Below are 18,658 nucleotides of genomic sequence, written 5' to 3'. Positions count from 1 at the left end.
ACTCCCTATACCTTACTGCTGGTGGGGCTATCATCACCCAGCCCATTATTAAACCAGGGGCATTTGAAGAGGAACAAGGAGGACATGTTCCACAATTCTGATGAGAAAATTCAACCTTCAATGTGAGTTACAGGGTAGTAATAAAGACAGAGCTATTTCCTCCAAATTTTGCCATCTGTTCTAGGTAGATTTATGAAGACCCGTTGAAGTATCTGACCCATACTTAGCTCTATTTCTGTTAAAATTTGCACTAATTTATGAGTGTACAATGGATAGTGAAAAACATTAAGTCTGAAATGTATTTTACAACTCATTTGGCTTTGCCGTTGTGCTAAACTGTTGCCTGAGATATATAACTGGCTTTTGACTGATTAGGACCGTCTTAGTCCAAAGAACTCCTTTCTGCAGTGTCTGCCCCAGCAGTCCACTTCCAGTTCTTGAGCAGGCCAGATGTTCTCTTGAATTCCGTAACTTTGCTCACATTGTTACCTCTGCATGCTGTGTCTTATACCCACCAGTACTCACTCAGTGTTTTTTATTTCTTGGTGGTGTTGATAATAGTCATGTCATGCTTTTCATTGGGCTAAGAAGCTAGGGCTAGACACTCCAGGAACTTGAATTAGCCTCATGCCAATGTTTTGGAATGGAAAGAGCACTGACTGGGGAAATAGAAAGGCCAGATATGAATTCTAGGTTCTGTCACTTATATACTACTATAATATTCAATTAATGAAATGTAAGAATGCTCATCTGAAGAACTGAGATAATAAATGCTGCCCCTTAGGCTTACTTTAAGTATTAGAGAAGATGGCACATGGAAATCTGCTAACACACTAACAAGTACAGTTCATATGAGTTTTCTTAGTTCTGTAGAGAGCAGGATCCATGTCCATCTGAGTCTCATTTGTGTTTTATAAATGTTTGTTGACATTTCATAAATAATTTCCATTTGAGTGTCCAATATGTAGTGTTTTGCTATTCATACAAATTCATTTCTGTTAAAATAATTCCTTGGCCTTAACAGATCTTCCCAGCTGAAAACCCAGAGTGTTTGTCCAGCTTGGGTCTTAAGGTTTCCACAGCACTCCAGGATAGTTAGGTAGGCTTCCCAATTTCATCTTGGTGATCAATCCAGGCTGAAAGAAGAGAAGTGACTCACCGAGGGTCCTATCCTCAGGGTATTTCCAGTCCTGGAAACCAGGCAGCTCTTCTGACCCTCTCTCTAGCATCCTGCCAGCAGATTTATCACTGTAGCTTTGTGCTCCTATAGTCTTTCTGGGGCTAAAAGGATAAGAGTGTCAACCATATTTTGGACCTTCCCAATGTTTACCTTTAGATATAGAAAAGGGAGAGGTGGGAAATTCAAAGGAAAAAGAATGAATATTCTTCTCCTAATTGAACTCAACACACAAATAATTCTATTAGATTGAAAGATATGAAATTACTGTTTTTGTAGGTCAAAAATGACTGAACATCAGCAATTTCATGTGGTTTGGTTAAATATAATAAATAATGTACTGTTTCCTACATAATGTAAATGTCTGTGGTTTTCTTTTTGTAGCCATTCCAAATGCTTTTAAACATATAGTTGTTCAACTGCATTTATGGAAATGCTATCTCTGCTATAGAATAGAGGGGATGGGATGAGAAGTAAACTTCTGCTGAGTACCTAGTATGGGCCAGAAACTCTGTTAAGCATTTTACCTACTTTTTCTCTATGCTCAAAAATGCACAGTAGACACCAGTATCTCTTTAATTATTCACTTTGTCATTAAGTATGTGCTGTGAAGCTCAGAGAAGTTAGTTACATTTTCCAAGTTTACACAATCAATAAAAAGCAGAGGAGGTGTTTTAATCCAGTTGTGCCTGACTTAAAGGCCTAAGCTCTCTTCACACTGCCATATGGCTTTCCCTTTAAGGTAAACTTTTATTTTTGTTATTTTTATTGTGTTATGTTAGTCACCAAAAAATACATCATTAGTTTTTGATGCAGTGCTCCAAGATTCACTGTTTATGTACAAAACCCAGTGCTCCAAATGCAGGGCCAAAGTTGATCTAAACTTGTTTGGTATAGTTCAAATGGAGTCATAGACATTCAGTTGGTTAGTAGTATTTATCTTCTTCAAATGGGCCTGTGTAGTAGGGAGTTTGTTATATGAGTTTGGAATTTAGGAGAAGTAAGTTATGGGATGAAGTTATGGGATTGGATTCCCCCTGCCTGGCACATAATAATATCCAATAGGTATTTCTTGAATTAATGAATTATTGGATGAATTATAGATTTTGAGAGTCACCAGCAAGTAAAATCAAATGTGTGTCCATCTATTTTTTTCTATGTATATCCATTTTTAAACTGTTTGAGATCATACTATACAAACTGTTTCATCATCTCTTTAGAAATAACTTCTATTTGATTTTTAGTGGGTACAAATTTCCAGGATCTAAAACTCAGCTGGTAAACAATTCTTTGTTTTTATATAACTAATTTTAGTATGCATTTTGAACCCCACTCTACCTATTGCAAAAAAACCCCAATCTTTCCAGCTGAAGGCCATGACCTCAGTCATCTTAGGGTTTTCTCAATCAATTCAGTGTGAGATAAATCAATTGAGGCTGGAGTTTAAGTCCCGTAGGTGGGGGACTTATACTACATCACTGAATCATGAATGGTTGTGAGTAAGTAAGAATAATTTGTCTGGCAGCAGTTAGGCATGGAAGAACAAGTAACCACCCTTAAACGATGTTGGGGGGATATAACCAGTATTTATCCTTATCCACCTCACAAAAGGGGGCCCTGAAGATGATAACACCTATTTGTTGGTTTGTATATGCAAATTACTATTGTAGATAAATTTTGTACAGCAACTTCATTCTTACTTTCTTTGAGGGGTGATACCTACAGAAATATATTTTCTTTGTAAGGGAAAAAGATTTCCTAGGGGTAGTAAGTGTGGCAAGATGAAATATAGTCCGATATATCTTTTAACTTGTGATATTTCCCTCTCCCTATTTGGATATCTGAGAAACTATAGCCTCACAGGAATTCTAGGTGTCACCATAATGTGGGTTATAGTATAATAGGAATGGCTTCCTTTCATATGAGGGTCAGAGAAAGCCCAAGGTAGATCCACTCAGTTTATCATATCCCTCAGAGGTGTGCCACACAGTCCAATCTTTCTGTGTTCACAGCAAGGGAAAAAAGCTAGCTGAACAAGAGTGGTTGTGGTCCTGAGCCAGTCTCAAGGTCAGGATGAGATGTTGCAGAATCGCAACATGAACCATATAGGTTTAGATGGGAATTCAAATTCAAATATCTTAGGGGATGTCACCAAGGACAGTAAAGATCAAGACACTACATAAGCTCTGAAAATTTAAATATCATATGATGGGAAGTAGAGACATAAATTAATTGGATTTATCATACATTCACAAACAAAGATGAGAAGAACTGAATTTACACTGAATTAGAGACTGTATACTTCTTACAAAAGAATTGGGGCTCAAAATAGAGATTAGATTCAGTTACAATGTAGAAAAGTATACCAAATAACACTTCTTGTACTTCTGTGCTTTGCTATGTCTTGAAAATTCATAACTGCCATATTTTTTCCTCCTTGTAAAAATTATATTTATTTATTGGAGGAATTTTATAAAACATAGCAGAATTTCAGCTCTTGATCAGAGCCAGAAATGAAGCTTAAATATCTTAGACAAAAGAGGGAAAGAAGGGGTGAGGGGAAGGATCATTGCTCTAAGCCTGTATGAAGACATATCTGAAAGTTTTTTTGGTAAAGGAAATATTGCTAGAATCCCCAGTTATTTTCAGAACGCTTTAAGACATGTGAAAGAACTACATAGTTGTAAAAAATTTAAATAATGCAGACATGCATAAGGTGAACTTTTTTGTATTTCCCTTCTTCCGAAGATATCCTTTGATTTTAAAATTCTTTAATAATTTCTTTGCTTTTATTATACTAACATCTATGTATATATGACCACACACAAAATTGTTCATATCCTTACCCTATTTTTCTGTTGGTGTGTAAGTGCTGTTTATATATTAAGAATATTGACCACTTTTATAATACACTTCACAAATCTTTCAAGATTTTTTATGGCTTTTAAATGTATTCATGATGATTTTTGTCATATAGAATGTGTTGATATTTTGCTTACGTACAAAGTTCAGCATAAATAAATTTGGATCAGAAACAGTGCATAACTACTAAATGTATAAGCCACTCTCTTAATTATATAAATCTGAAAGTCTCCTTGCTGCCAGCTCCAACTGAGCTTCCAGTCAGTAGCATGCATCAACCTTTAGTATGAACAACTGAGGCTCTTTCTGAACTTTTGACCATCCCAGAACTCCAGTTGAGACCATCTAAAACCAAAGAACCCCCTAGCCAAACCAAAGCATCATTACAAACAATAATAATAAATTGTTGATGTTTTAAGCCTCTATCTTTGGGGTGACTTGTTATGGATCAGTAGTTAACCAAATACTGCCTACATTTGGATTGGTTGAATAAGGGAAAGACTATGTATATATTTGTGAATACCATACAGACTTCTATTTAGATGGTAAGCTTTCAGAGTTTAAGGATTGTATAATTTGAATTAGCTTGATAAAGCATCCATGCTTGGTCATACATGTAAATACATATTATGCTCTCAAGATCTGACAAACTGTAACTCCCTGAACCACCTCATGAAAGTGTGTCTCCTATATGGGGACTTCTCAGAAAAGAGACACAAGCTTCAGATTATATTTCAAAATTCTAAAAGACAGGGAGTTGCTTATAGAGGCTACTACATAGTTAATGAGTTTAAGAGCCTAATGTCTGCATAGGATACCTTGTGACTGTATTTTTTTTTTTTTGGAGCATGGTAAGAATGGTCCCATGGTTTTGAAACATAAAGAAAGGAAAGAAATGGCCTCCTTCTCTCTGATTATTCCCTATCCTGGACTGACTTCTTTCATTTTGAAAGAAAGAAGTCGATCAACATCCAGGGGGTGCTGCAGTATTCCATAATCACCAACAGACCCTTATTATAGAATCCAATGAAAAAGACTGTACATGCTCCTGCTAAAATTCAATTTGTTACATAGCAGAAGTGATGGAGAAGAGAAGAAAAAAAACCTTAGAATAAGAAAAAAAAAGTACCATATTTTAATAGAAAGGATTCTGAATATTAGTTGTTTGGACACCTTGCTGTCATGATTGCATCTCTAGAGTGGGATGTATAGTTGTCCCAGATAGTCAAAATAACATTCATTAACATTCAGTACATCCATTCCCCATTAGCAGAGGTGGTGGTGTCAGGGTCAGCATACCCTGAACTCAGTTCAGGTATGATTTTATTATAATCACATAAAAGTGAGCTTAAATTATTTGATAAAGGCCCAGATTTAGAGATAAAAGAGAATCCCCAACAAGAGGACAGCAATGAAACTGCAGAAAGGCATGCAGAAAATTGTAGGTAGGGGCAGAGATACAAACAACACGTTTGTGTGTGTGTGTGTGTGTGTGTGTGTGTATTTATAGAACACTGCTGTCTCAGAACAATCCCACTTTCAGAACAATATCTCGAGGCTGGCTGGAATAATTAAATGAACAGACAATATAAAGAAGTAATCATAGTGAGAGTTCCCTCAACTTGTTCCCTAATGGGCAGTCTTCATGTGTTTTGGGGTGGCCTCTGAATTCTACCAGGTACCCTGGGGATTTAAAAGATAAAATTAGGGGCACCTGGCTGGCTCAGTAGGTAGACCATGTGATTCTTGATCTCGTGGTCGTGGATTTGAGCTCCACGTTGGGTGTAGAGATCACTTAAATAAACAAGATCTTTAAAAGATAACTATAGAAGATAAATAATTAGTAAAAGACATATATTGGGTGACAATTCTCTAGAGGCCTAATTTTCCTACATATAATTCTAGTTAAATTGATTCCTTGTACATGAAAGAGCTTCTTACTTCCCTTCTGAGGAATCCGAGTGCTTGCAAAAATGGGTATTTCATTGATCTCCACAACCTTTCTGAATACTTGTGGGTGCTTTGTCTTTTTATCATGTATCACTAGGAGATGGGACCCAGACAGCATTCCTGACTCTTGTTCTTGTCTCCTGCCTGCAGATTCATCATTATGCATGCCGTTTCTACTATATCTTAATATTCTGAGGCTCAAGGAATATAGAATCTTCCAAGCCGTGTGTATTTATCATGTCAATCTAAAAGGTCCAAGTGGGTTAGGAAAAGCACAATGATTGAACTTTATCAGCCAATGTGTTCCATTATACAGAAATGATGTTGGATCACATTCATGATATAAATAGATGTTTAATTTTCTTTTTGTTGTCACATTTCTGAATGTTCTCTATGATATAGTTATGTTATTGAGTTCAGGGCAGAGTTATATTTGCTAAAAAAAGAGAAGAGATGGAGTGGGAAAAAATAATGTGTAAAATTTTCAGAAAGAATGGTTGAGTGCACTACATTCCATATGGTTCCTTTGAAACCTGGATAAAAATCCCTTTGTACAGACCAAGAAGTTATGTCTTGGAGATGCTAAGTAAATTTTCCAAGTTTACACACCTTAAATGAGTGGCAGAACAGGATTTTAACCATGTTTGCCTATTTAAACCCTATGCTCTCCCCATGTTAATACCATATAGACTTCTATTTAGATGGTAATATCATATAGACTTCTATTTAGGTGGTAAGCTTTTGGAGTTCAAGGATTGTATAATTTGAATTAGCTTGATAAAGCGTCCATGCTTGATCATACATGTAAATACATATTATGCTGTAGTTGGATAATAGGGCTTGGAACTCTGAAGAAAACGCCTGTGATGGAGATACGATTTGGTCTGGTAGTGCCTTGCACTTACTATGTGTACAGTAAATATTTGTTGAATGAGCAAAAGAAAGAGAGAAAAAAATAAATTTGTATTTGTTAGTCATCAGTTAGAGAATAAAACTTAAGAAAATCTCCTTTTAAAAATTATGTGATTGAAAACAGAATTGGGATAATTCCATACAAGCTATTTAATAAAATGCTTTTTATAAATAAAGGAAATTGGGGGTGCCTGAGTGGCTCAGTTGGTTGAACGTCTGACTCTTAGTTTCAGCTCAGGTCATGATCTTAGGGTCCTGGGATGGAGCCCTGCATTGGGCTCAGTGTGGAGTCTGCTTCAGATTTTCTCTCTCCCTCTCCCTCTGCACCTCCCCCTGCTCATTATCTCTCTCTTTCCCTCTCTCTCTAAAGTAAATAAATAAAATCTTAAAAAAGTGTATTTCTTTTGTTTTGTTTCACATTTTGTTGTGAAAAATGGTATATTTAGTAGATGTAATACATTGTACACTCACAAAGCTAATGCAAGGTAAAAACTGTAACACTTTTAGTATTGTCTAGAACACAGTAAACTTTGAACAACAACTACTTCTGTCTCCTTGCCTTGTTTTTCCCATTAAAGATACGATTTTCATATAAATTAAATAATAAATTTATTACAGAGAATATTTAAAGATGCTGACAGCAACATATGAAAATGTAAATACATTTTTAATAATCTGTGAGCTTCAGTGTTATTTTTGAGTTGTAGGATGGATCACCTGATAAATATGGGAGAAGGGAAAAATAACCATTATGCTGTTTCCTTTAATTTTGTGTGTTTTCCTTTCTCTTCTATTACCTTCTTGTGGATCATTAGAGAAATAGTTTCCTACTGAGTCCAAGAAATGAATGACGCTAATGACTCTGCTCATTAGAAGACCAGAGATAGAAGATCAGGGATCCAGATAGCAGACCTCTTACCAACTATTTTTTAGATGGGCATGTTTCTTCCTCTGGGATGGCCTCATTTCCAAAATATGAAATGTTGTATATTAGATTGGGCAATAAGAAATTGATATTATTTTGGCCAGAAATGCTCTAATATTGAAAATTTCATACAATTCATTTTAATATAACAGTGAGTAGGAGTATGGGCTTGCTATGATAAGACCTGGGTTTAACACAAGGTTCCACATCAAGCTAGTTGAATCTTCTGTACCTCAAGTTTCTCACCTTTCAAATGGGGATAAGAACTCTATCTACACCACTATGTGTAGTCGAGAATTAAGCATAATAACATAAGTAAAGTGTTAGATACATTGCAAATGGTCAATAAATATTAGTTACATTTATTGTTGTGTTGTTGTTGTTATTATGCTTGACTTTCCAGAGAGCAAGTAATGGGGGAAATGTTACTTTTTAGCTATTAGAATGTTCTATGAAGAAATAATATTAAAACAGGATAAGACTGGTGGAAAAATCTGAGATATAATGAAATAGAAGAGAATAAAACTCAGTCCCCAGAAGATTTTAAAATGTGATAAACTTGGCATTTCTGACCAGTAGGTAACATGTATTTTTCTAACCAGTGGTAACATGTATTATTCAGGAAGTGGTGTTGGGTCAGTTGATAAACTTTTCATTAAAAAATGTAACTTTGATCCTTTTCTCACATCATAAAATACGAAGTAAAAAAAAAAACAAACCCACCATGGTACTTGAACAAAAACTAATATACAGTTTAAGGAGGGCACAGATTGCATGGAGCACTGGGTGTTATATGCAAACAGTGAATCAAGGAACACTACATCAAAAACTAATGATGGACTATATGGTGACTAACATAATAAAAAAGTAATAATTAAAAAAAGAATTTTTAAAAACCCAGAAGTTTAATCACATTACACTGTGTGTATTTTAAGTATTTGGCACTCAAATTCTTTAGTAATTTCTAATTAAACAAAAATGAAATATCTTTTATCTCATAGACAAGCAAAAATTAGAATGGTGGATAATGCCAAGTGTTTCTGGGGGTTATGGGGACCTGCCACACTGCTGGAAGAAGTTCATACTAGTGCACTCATTCTGGAGATCGAAATTGAAGTGCTTAGTTATAGCAAAGGTATGCATGCTCAATGACCCACCAGTTCTGCTCCTGGATATATATCTCAGAGTCCTTTTTTATATAGCTAAATAAGAGAATATGTATAAGGCTATAATCGTGGTGGTGGGAAATTGAAGGCAAGTTGTATGTCTATCACAGGGATGGTGGAAAATACATGTCTGTTTTTCAGAATCGTTGCTGATTTCTGTTTCTAATATGTAGTTCTTTCTCATCCGTAAATCAATTCTGTCATCAATAAGACACTGAACTCCTTCTAGTTTCTTTTTCCTCAACCAAAAATAAGGAAAGTGTAAATCCACTTATCCTTTTTACATCCTCTGACATATTATTTCAATGGACATTCCATAAACCTTTATGTTTTCATGCCTTTGCCCTTTTAACATTAGAATAATGGGCAATAACTCTGAATAGTAGTTTAAATATTAGGAGTTTGATTCTCTTTCAAAGGAATCTCTACTGTAAGATCTTTATGTAATAAGAATAACCAGTTTGTAATTCACTTATTCAGAATACTATAAATATAGATAGCCTTATAGTGAGTGTCTATGGAAAAACATAAAACATGAAAGAGTAGAAAATGGCGTTTTGTCGAACACTGAAATTTTACTTGAAAAAAGGTCAGAGAAGCCTGGTGTAAAACCCAGTTTATCATGACAATCCTTTTTTTTTCTTATTTTCCCTCTTATTTTATAACTTGGCCATTTAAAAACCTTATTTTTAATTCTAAATCACAAAAAGTAATATATGGTAAAGTATGAAAAAAATGTTAATGGTAATTATAAAAATTTCAATTATTTTAGGAGTGTCTGAAGTAAAATGTGAAAGTCTAACCCTCATAAGCAAACAGTATTATGTAATGTCTTTGTCTACCTCTTGCAAATTGTCATGTAATACAATGAAACAAACTTGATTTTTCAGGCCTCTTTCTGTAGCCTCTGGCTGAGTAGTACTGTGTTCAGAAGGACTCTGCTATGCCAGACTATATCTGCTGAAAAAGAAAGAAGAGCTTATGTTCAAGTAGGAAAAGTAATGGCTCCCTCTTTCCAGGGTCTAAAGAATAATGTCTGGAGTTGCTTAATTGATTTCTGCCTCAGTCATTTGGCCCTTATATAAACCTTTTACTATTCAGAAGTTTCACTTGGGGACCAAGCCAGATCAGTCCAGCACCAAAATCAACAATCTCTGTCCAAGTCATTTGTTTGAGCCATTCTATCTCTTAGACATCAAAAATGAAAGTACCAACTTTTACATTTCAAAACAGGCGCTAAGCCTTCAGAACATGCATCTGAAATATCTTTCAAAATCCAAGCATCTTTCTCTTTATCAAGGAATGTTTGGCAATGAATATTCAGATAATAAAACAGAGCCATGTGCTTCTTTCAGAAGATCCTTGTGATCAGTGGACAAAACAGTCTCCTGCTGAGGAGATAAAGTAGGAGAGCATTTGACCCACACATTGGTTCAATAAGAACTTGAATTAACTCTGGTTAAATATGATGTTGGCCTGAGGGTACAATTTGTCTCATACCAACTATAATACAAGGATTTTAAAAACAGTTTTATATCTTCTTCATCAAATTGCCACTGTAATCCAAGATGACTGACTTCAAGTCTTGTGCTCTTTCCATAATTTAAGCCCATGCTGTTACACGATGTGCTTATGTTTAATATTGCTATTCACTACTGATCACTTTGAGGTGTATTTACTGCTATTGTGACCTTAAAGCTGCTGTTCAGTGGAATCTAAGGCCTGCATTTTCTAACAGAACATCAGGAGAGCCATGCTCCTTACTTCCCTGAGGCTTTTTTTCACTTAATTCCAGTTTATGGACTTTAAATTGGTACAACTTTTCTGGGTGGCAGGTGGGGAATTAAATTAAGTATGTGTATACCATTTGAGGCAGCAATTCCATGTCTTGAAATGTACCCTAAGGAAATAGTTAAGGATGTGCACAAGAGCATGGAAACAATAAAATTCATCAACTTAAATTCCTAATTTTTGTCTTTACCACAAATGTATATTTATTGAAATATAAAAAGAAAACAAAGGATATCTATCAATGAAGGGATATATGGAAACACAGATAAGTATTCTAGAAACACACAAACACACATGAACACTCTTGTGTACACACATCAAATTAGTCACCAAGTTCTGCTCATAAAAACCTAAAAAGTACCTATATGGGTTTCAGGTGCACAAGAAGGACAAACTCATAAATGAGCTATATCTATTCTTCTTGTTTTTGTTTTTTTAGTTTTTAATTTTATTTTTTTCAGTGTTCCTAGATTCATTGTTTATGCACCACACCCAGTGCTCCATGCAGTATGTGCCCTACTTAATACCCACCACCAGACTCACCTAACCCCCCACCCCCTCCCCTCCAAAACCCTCAGTTTGTTTCTCAGAGTCCACAGTCTCTCATGGTTTGTCTCCCCCTCCAATTTCCCCCAACTCACTTCTCTCCATCTCCAATGTCCTCCGTGTTATTCCTTATGATCCACAAGTAAGCGAAACTGTATGATAATTGACTCTGCTTGACTTATTTCACTCAGCATAATCTCCTCCACTCCTGTCCATGTTGATACAAAAGTTGGGTATTAATCCTTCCTGGTGGAGGCATAATATTCCATTGTATATATGGACCGTATCTTCTTTATCCATTTGTCTGCTAAAGGGCATCTTGGCTCTTTCCTCAGTTTGGCGATTGTGGCCATTGCTGCTATGAACATTGGGGTACATACGGACTTTCTTTTCACTACATCTGTATCTTTGGGGTAAATACCCAGTAGTGCAATTGCAGGGTCATAGGGTAGCTCTATTTTTAATTAGCTAGATCTATTCTAAACACAAATGTGAAATGCCTTCTTTAGAGATAGAGACTGACAATGTCATTCATCTCACCATTATTTATTATAAGAAAAATGCATTAGTTGTGTGGTAGGATTATGAAAGATTTGTGTTCTTTTGATTTTTTAAATTATTTTTTTCCTTATGGGTAGGTGTTATGAGATAAAACGTAAAGAATGGAGATCTATCAGTCAAAAATTGTGAATTTCTCATTAATATAAGTACACAATCTTCTGTAATTTTAATAGCATGTGGAAACTCATTTGGTATGACCTAAATCAAGTTAAATTATAATGAAATTATGAAAGGGTGAGGATATTCTTCAGTATAGCAAAAATCAGCACTAAAAATCCACATCACTTTTGAACATTAATAAAAATACAGAAATGAAGACTTAGAGGTATAACACATTACAATGGTAAAGAAACAAAAGCCCATAGATATCAGTCTCAGTCTCCTCAAGCTTGTAGTCTAAAGGGTAAGATAGTGAAGCCAGCAATAATGATGAAGGATTGTAGCTGCTATGACAGGGGAAGTCAGTGTGCTGTGGGAGCAGAGTAGATAGCACAATTACCCAACTGGGCTTGGGTGTGTTGGGGAGGTTTCCCACGGAAGTGATGTTTAATCTAGGACCTGAGGGATAAGAAGGCATTAGCTGAGTAAAGAGAGGGCTGGGCTAATCTGAGACCCAAGCCAGATATAACAGTCAGGAAATACTCTATGACCTGCTTCATCCCCAGGGAAATCCTGTGTGGAATCCACTCCCAGCCATTGGGCATGTCCGGAAAAGTGTGTGAAACTTAACAGCACAATTGTAGAAAGTGCCTGAACTCTGCAGTTCATGCCCATGAGAGAAACCATGAAGGAGACTTCCCAAGATCTGTCTCATCTTTAACTCTTTCTACACCATCTTTGCAGTGAGCTCTAGTCAGAAGGACACAAATCACAGATGGTAGCCACAATTGTGAACATAGCATAACATATAGAGTTGCTGGTTATTATGTTGTACTCATGAAACTAACATTGTGTGTCATCTGTACTCAAAGTAAAAAAAAAAAAAAAAGTGAATGCATAAGTGAGAAGGTACCTTAAATGCTCAAAACACCAGGATGATTCTACTCTACTACTGCCCCCTCCCTTTAGAAGTCTGTCTTCCAGGATTCCTGGACTCTGGTTTATGCTAGTGGGCTGCAATGTCTGATCCTGGTTACATGTGTACAAGTGAACACTAACACTGGGCATATCTGGTGGAGTGTAGACTATTATACTTCTGGAACTCAGGAAAGATGAGCTCAGGAAGCCAAGATTCAGGATGGCCATGGGAGGCAAACAGGAGACACTCAAAACACTACCTGATGAACGGAAGGGTAAATGAATGAATGAAAGATTTTAGAGAAAGCAGAAAACGAAACTGTGTGTTTATCTCTTCAGGGAGTTTCCCTCCATACTTATCTTTTGAGATAGATTATAATTATATTATATATCTGTTTTCTAATCTGATTTTTTAAAATATTGTTAATTTTTATTATTAGAAAGTCATTTTTTTCCTTTCAATAAAAATACTCATTTTCATTAATGTGGGTTGTAGTTTGAATATCATAGGGCAGGAATTTGGGGAATAAGAAAGCTGTTTGTGCTCTGTCAACCAGAAAGAGCTTTCTGGAAGTATTCTAGAGCAAGATATTGCTAAGGAACTTAGGAACTGCCTACGACTTGAGAGAGAAGGAACAGGCAACCTGAACCCATCTTAGAAGAAGATGTGTGTATGGAACATTCTCCAGAATGGATCACATATTAGACCATAAAACAAACTTCAACACATTAGAAAAGATAGAAGTCATACCATGCATCTTTTCTGACTACAATGATATGAAACTAGAAATCAACCACAAGAAAAAATCCAGAAAGACCATAAATACAGGGAGGTTAAATAACATGTTCCTTAACAGTAAATGGGTTAACCAGGAAATCAAAGAAGAAATAAAAAATTACAAGGACACAAACAAAAATGAAAACACAATGGTCCAAAACTTTTGGGAAGCTGGAAAACTGGTTCCTAGAGGGAAGTTTATAGCAATACAAACCTACCTTGAGAAGCAAGAAAAATATCAAATAAACAACCTAATCTTATACTTAAAGGAGCTAGAAAAAGAAGAACAAACAAAAGTCAAAACCAGAAGAAGGAAGGAAACCAATAAAGATTAAAGCAGAAATAAATGATATGGAAACTCAAAAACAAAACAAAACAATAGAACAGATCAAGGAAACGGGAGCCGGTTCTTTGTAAAGATCAACAAAACTGATAAAGTCTAGCAAGACTCATCAAAACAAAAAAAGAGAGAAAGGATTTAAGCAAAATCACAAATGAAAGAGAGGTAACAGGGCGCTTGGGTGGCTCCTCCGTTGAGTTAAGCATTTACCTTCAGCTCATGTCATGATCCCAGGGTTGGCAATCAAGCCCCACATCTGGCTCTCTGCTTGGCAGGAAGCCTACTTCTCCCTCTCCCACTCCCCCTGCTTGTGTTCCCTCTCTTACTGTGTCTCTCTCTGTCAAATAAATAAATAAAATCTTTTTAAAAAAGGAAGAAAGAGAGGTTACGAACACCGCCACAGAAATAGAATTACAAGAGAACGTTATGAAAAGCTATTGCCAACTAATTAGACAACCTAGAAGAAATGGATACATTCTTAGAAATATATAATCTACCAAAACTGAAGTAGGAAGAAATAGAAAATTTGAACAGACCAATTACCAGCAAGGAGATTAAATCAGTAACCAAAAAAAAAAAAAAAATCCCAACAGGGGCACCTGGGTGGGTGGCTTAGTTTGTTAAGTGACTGCTTTTGGCTCAGGTCATGACCCAAGAGTTCTGGGATCAAGCTCCGCATTGGGCTCCCTGCTTCTAGGGGAGACTGCTTCTCCCTCTCCCTCTGCCTGCTTCTCCACCTGCTTGTGCTCTTTCTCTCTTTGAAAAATAAATAAATAAAATCTTTAAAAAAATCCCAACAAACAAAAAAAGTACAGGACCAGGTATCTTCACAGGTGAATTCCACCAAGCATTTAAAGAAGAGTTAATACCTAATCTTCTCAAACTCTTCCAAAAAAATAGAAGAGGAAGGAAAACTCCTAAATTCATTGTATGAGGCCAGTATCACCCGGATACAAAAACTAGGTAAAGACATCTCTCACACACGCACAAACAGACAACTACAAGCCAATATCTCTGATGAACATGGATGCAAAAATTCTCCATAAAATATTAGCCAAAAAAACCCAACAATACATGAAAAACATCATTCACCATGGTTAAAGTGGGATTTATTCCTGGGATGCAAGGGTGGCTCAATATTTGCAAATCAATCAACACGACACATCACATCAATAAGAGAATGGGTAAAACAGTATGATCATTTCAATAGATGTAGAAAAAGCATTTGGCAAAGTATAACATCCATTCATGATAAAAACTCTCAACAAAGTAAGTCTAGAGGGAACATACCTCAACAGAATAAAGGCCATATGTGAAAAACTCAACATCATCCTCAACAGGGAAAAACTGAGGGCTTTCCCCTATGGTCAGGAGCAAGACAAGGATGTCCACCTTCGCCACTGTTATTCAACATGGTACTGGAAGTCCTAGCTACAGCAATCAGACAACAAAAAGAAATAAAAGGCATCCAGATTGGCAAAGGAAAAGTAAAACCTTCACTATTTGCATGATATAATACTGTGCATATAAAATCTTGGGGGAACCAGGTGGTGGGTATTAGAGAGGGCATGGATTGCATGGAGCACTGGGTGTGGTACAAAAACAATGAATACTGTTATGCTGAAAATAAATTTAAAAAATGATTAAAAAAATCTGAAAGACTCCACAAAAAAACTGCTAGAACTGATAAATGAATTCAGTAAAATTGCAGGATACAAAATCAACATGCAGAAGTCTGCTGCATTTCTATACACTAATAATGAAGTGGCAGAAAGAGAAATTAAGAAAAAAATCCCATTTACAGTTGAACCAAAAATAATAAGATACTCAGGAATAGACTTAACCAAAGAAGGAAAAAGTTGTAGTCTGAAAACCACAAAACACTGAAATGGAAGGCATTCCATGCTCATGAATTGGAAGAATATTATTAAAATGTCTAAATTACCCAAAGCAACATACAGATTTAATGCAATCCTTATCAAAATACCAACAACATTTTTTTACAGAGCTAGAACAAAAAGTCCTAAAATTTATACGGGTACACAAAGAGTTAAATTGTCAAAGCAATTTTGAAAAAGAAAAGCAAAGCTGGAGGTACCACAATTCCAGACTTCAGGTTATATTACAAAGCTATAATCATCAAAACAGTGTGGTACTGACACAAAAATAGACACACAGATTAATGGAACAGAATACACCTCAGAAATAATCTCACAATTATACAGGTCAATTAATCTTTGATGACATAGGAAGGAGTATCCAATGGGTAAAAGACTGTGTCTTTAACAAATTGTGTTAGAAAAGCTAGTCAGCTACATGCAAAAGAATGAAACGGGACCACTTTCTTACGCCATTCACAAAAACAAACTTTAAATAGATTAAAGACCTTAAATATGAGACCTGAATCCATAAAAGTCCTAGAAGAGAGCCTAATGTCTTTGACATCAACTGTAACTCTTCTCTAGCTATGTCTCTTGAGATGAAGGAAATAAAAATAAACTTCTGGGACTACATCAAAATAAAAAGCTTCTGCACAGCGAAGGAAACAATCAACAAAACTAAAAGGCAACCTAAGGAATGGGTGAAGATATTTGCAAATGACATATTTGATAAAGGGCTAGTATCTAAAATATATAAAGAACTTTTACAACTCAATAGCCCAAAAACAAATAATGAGCAGAAGACACGAAGAGACATTTCTCCAAAGAAGACATCCAAATGGCCAACAGATACATGAAAAGATGTTCAACATTACTCAGCATCAGGGAAATGCAAATTAAAACTATAATGAGATATCACCTCCCATCTGTCAGAATGGCTAAAATCAACAGCACATGAAACAACTGGCATTGGTGAGGATGAGGAGAAAAAGGATCCCTCCTGCACTGTTGGGAATGCAAACTGGTGCAGGTGGGAATGCAAACTGGTGCAGCTGCTGTGGAAAATGGTATGGTGTTTTCTCAAAATGTTAAAAACAGAACTACAACACGATCCCGTAATCACACTATTGGGTATTTACCCCCTGAATACAAAAAAATTAATTCAAAGGGATACATGTTTTTACCTTGGTACAAAATACTGATGTTTATTGAAGCATTATTTATAATAGCCAAATTACAGAAGTAGCCCAACTGTCCATCAATAGATGAAGGGATGAAGAAGTGATATATATATATATACATATATATATATAATTTTTCATAATATTCATATATATATGAATATTAGTCATAAAAAATGAAATCTCGACATTTGTAATGATGTGGGTGGAGCTTGAGAGTACTATGCTAAGTGAACTAAGTCAGTCAGAGAAAGACAAATACCATATGATTTCATTCATACATGGAATTTAAGAAATAAAACAAATGAGCAAAGAGAAAAAAAAACAAATGAGCAAAAATAAAAAACAACAAATGAGCAAAGAGAGGCTAATTGGGAAACAGACTCTTAGTTACAGAGAACAATCTGATGTTTACGGGGGGGTGGTTTGTGGAGTGGGTGAAATAGATGATGGGGATTAAGGAGTGCACTTGCTGTGATGAGCACTGGAAGTCATATGGAACTGAATCACTATATTGTACATCTGAAACTAATATAACACTGTATGTTAACTAACTGAAATGAAAACATAAAAAAGAGATGTGTGTGTTTGTGTGTAAATATTTGGGGTTATATATTTCTATAATTAACTATAGTTAAGTTTTTTCACGTTTTATTGCCAGTAGTATTCCTCTGTGAAATTTCTGCCTCTTAGTATTTATAAATTTCCATTTATCTCCATTATTATTTATAAATTCTTGACTTATAAGGCAATAAAGCAAGTGTCTAAAAATCCACTGATGGGGGCACCTGGGTGGCTCAGTTGATTAAGCATCTGCTTTCAGCCAGGTCATGATACAGGGGTTCGGCATTGGATGGACTCCCTGCTCAGCAGGGAGCCTGCTTCTCCCTCTCCCTGTGCTGCTACCCCTACTTGTGTTCTCTTTCCCTCTCTCTCTCAAATAAATAAGTGAAATCTTAAAAAAAAAAAAAAGAGAGAGAGAGAATGCACTGGTGGGCATTCTTCACTGTCCTGACCATCTCTAGGTAAATTCCAGTGCCCTGAATAATTAGATTCAAAGCCTTAGGAGGCTGCAGATTATTTGGTAAGATCTTGGGCCTAAGGGACAGTATAGATTTTGAGTCCCTCCTCTGTCACTTACAAGCCTGGAGATTTGCGGCAAGTTACTTAACCTATGAATCTTATAGTCTTTATCTGTTTAATGGCAATAATTCTAGCTACCTGGAATGGTGGTTATTAAGAATACAGGAGATGAAATATAATGTTTATCCCATATAGTAGAAATTATATAAATGCTATGTTTGTTCTTATTTCACCTTCCCAAATTGCAACACCAATACTTCTGCCTGAACCCTACACCATCTCAGGAACCAGCTAATTCATGTGACCCCTTGCTTAGTTGTCCTAGCATAAGGTGCACATTTCAGCCTACAGTCATCAATACAAAAGACTGCTGCATTATTTATCATATGTACATGATACAGATGACACACTAAGAAAATAATCGAGCCCTTTCCTGTTGTTTCACTTTCCAGTTAATTTCAGAGGTTTCCCATTGAGTCCTGGAAAGGC

The sequence above is a fragment of the Lontra canadensis genome, unplaced genomic scaffold (genome assembly GCF_010015895.1).
Source record: "Lontra canadensis isolate GAN:19392208 unplaced genomic scaffold, GSC_riverotter_1.0 scaffold77, whole genome shotgun sequence".
Taxonomy (NCBI): domain Eukaryota; kingdom Metazoa; phylum Chordata; class Mammalia; order Carnivora; family Mustelidae; genus Lontra; species Lontra canadensis.
The sequence above is the reverse complement of the archived record's forward strand: the minus strand, read 5'-3'. Positions refer to the sequence as shown.